At 42.4% G+C, this 2585-nt stretch overlaps 1 protein-coding gene across 2 annotated transcripts in view; it reads left to right on the top strand.

The window, feature by feature from the left end:
* The window catches only part of SLC6A15 (solute carrier family 6 (neutral amino acid transporter), member 15), a 47725-nt gene that overhangs the window by 1026 nt on the left and 44114 nt on the right, over positions 1-2585 (top strand). The gene's annotated exons all lie outside the window — the stretch shown is intronic.

The raw sequence follows: 2585 nt of genomic DNA, 5'->3' as shown, positions 1-2585 counted from the left end.
GGGGGGGGGGGGGGGGGGGGAGGCTGGAGTGAGAGGGGGCGGCCAGCACTCGGGCGCGGTGACGTCACAGTGTTTGGGTGCTTATGCAAATGACTGCGACCGTTTCTCCCCGTCCGGCCGTTTTCCTTGGAGGTCTTAAAGGTAGACCTAGTCATTCGTCTGCACCATTTGTGTGGTTCCCCATGCAGAAAGCGAGAGGACTGAAGGCTCTGCTTCATGTACTTCGTTTGGGCTCCTCATCACCCAGCTTTTAAAGCTGCCGTATAGCGTTGCATGCCTGGTTGCTCAGGAAATATCCTGCTCTGACAAAGCGGCCCCGCCCAGATCCTGACCCCGCCCAGCCCCATGCTGCAAGAACTGGGACGCTGCTGATACGGACTGACTTGTCTTCAGAGCCTCGTACTGGGCTTGACTTGTAATAGGTTCTTCACTAGTACTTGATGCCTGAATTTTCCTTGAAGAGTCCGTGCATTGCTCTCAGTAAGTTCAGAGTATTCGACCATCAGAGTCGTGGATTTCATTTTTGTGAGCATGAGTGCCATTTTTACCCACCTGTATCTTTGTTGCAATATATTATCCCACCAAATTTTGAATGGAATTCATTGGTGATTTTTCTCCAAATGAAGCATTCAGTATATTCTTCCCTCCCCACCCCAGAAAGACAGAAAAGAACTGTTTTGAAAGGAAGACAATCTGTTGACACTTGTTTTTCTGATTGCAGTTGTATACCTGATTCAAGAATTACTTTATACTCCCAATATGTGTAACTCAAAATATAGTATTTTACTGACATTATGAAAAGTTTTCATACATGTTCTAGGAGATAAGTGCTCTATTATCCACTTAATAAATAAGAAATGCTATCTTAGTCCCTTCAGGCTGCCGTAACAAAATACCATGAACTGGGTGGACTAAAAACAACAGAAATTTAACTTCTCCCAGTTCTGGAGGCTGGGAAGTCCAAGATCAAGGCACCAGCACATTCTAGGTGTCTGGTGAGAACCAGATTCCTGATTTATAGATGGTGCCTTCTCATTGTGCCCTCACATAGTGGAAGGGTCTAAGTTAGCTCTGTTTTTATTTTATTTTATTTTTTTTTAATTTTTATTTTTTGCTAGAGGCCCACTGCATGAATTTGTGCACATTGATAGTAAATTAATTAGAAGGTGGCCAGCGCCAGCAGGGCAGGACTGGGAGAGATGGGCCAGACACGCCCTGGAGCCAGCCTCCCTCTGTCCCTCCCCAGCTGGTTATACCTGGGTAGTGCTGGAGCTCGATGGGCATCTGTGGAGTGAGCAGGGACTCTCCGGCAGGTGGGGTCCCTTGGCCTGGCCTGGCCAAAACTGTTCCTCTGACACTCCCGAAGTGTCCCAGAGTGAGAGAGACACTCTGCAAAGCTGCTGTCACTTGGCAGCTCCTGTGTTGAGCATCTGCCCCCTGGCGGTCAGTGCATATCTGTCGGGCCGGTCAGTCGGTCACTTAGTCTTATGTATATATAGATTACTTCCTAAAAGTTCAACTTCTTATCACATGGGGTTAGGATTTCAACAATTGAATTTAATGGGGGAAGATAAACATTCAAAACACAGCAAATAGTAAAGAATTTTTATATTAGATAATAGCTATTCAAGAGACCAATAATCAGAAGAGATGCCTGACTTTTCAATAATTGAATCCTTAGAATAACTTAGAATAATAACTAAAACCTAAAATCTATATTTATAATGATTCATTCAGTGATCACAGTTCAAATTTTACTATGTGTATGGTAGAAGATATACTTCCTATCAAAAAACAAAACATTTTTATAAATAGGCAAGCATTTGCATTCTTTAGATCTCTGGGGTTATTCTCCATTTAAAAAATCATTGACTTAGAATGGTAGACTTGAAAGAAACCTCAGTGATTATCAAAAGCTTTGAAAACTTTTACTTCTCAACTTCTATTACTACATACATATGCATGATTAGATATAATAACATATTTCTATTCACAGTAGGTTTTAAAATAGTTTTTTTGGGGAAAACCAAGATGGCAGCATAGGTAAACACTGGAGATTGCTGCCTCGCACAACCACTTCAAAAATACAGCTAAAAGACGGAATGGACATCACCCAGAACCACAGGAAGGCTGGTTGAGTGGAAATTCTACAACTAGGAGGAAAGAGAAAAGCATACCAAGACTCAGAGGAGGTGCAGTGTGGAAGTAAAATACTAAGGCACAGCTGATTCTCACAGCCAGTTGGCCTGGAGGTCAAATTCCCCCTAGTATTACCTACAATAATCAAGGCTTAACTACAACAAGACTGTGCACAAAGACCACAAGGGGGTGCACCAAGAAAGCATAAAAAATGCAGAGACAAAGAAACAGGACACAAATGACAGAAAGGAGGAAAGCAGAATGCAGGATATAGAGTTCAAAACCATACTTTTAAGGTCTCTCAAGACTGTCTAGAAGCTGCTGATAAACTTAGTAAGGCCCTTGAAAAGACTGGTGAGACTGCTGATAAATATAGTGAGATTTTCAAGAAATCTAATGAGACCCTCGATGTTGTGATAAAGAACCAACTAGAAATTAAGCATACA

Source organism: Myotis davidii, unplaced genomic scaffold (assembly GCF_000327345.1).
Source record: "Myotis davidii unplaced genomic scaffold, ASM32734v1 scaffold26, whole genome shotgun sequence".
NCBI classification, from domain to species: Eukaryota; Metazoa; Chordata; class Mammalia; order Chiroptera; family Vespertilionidae; genus Myotis; species Myotis davidii.
Note: the sequence above shows the minus strand (reverse complement) of the source record. Positions and strands in the feature narration are given on the sequence as shown.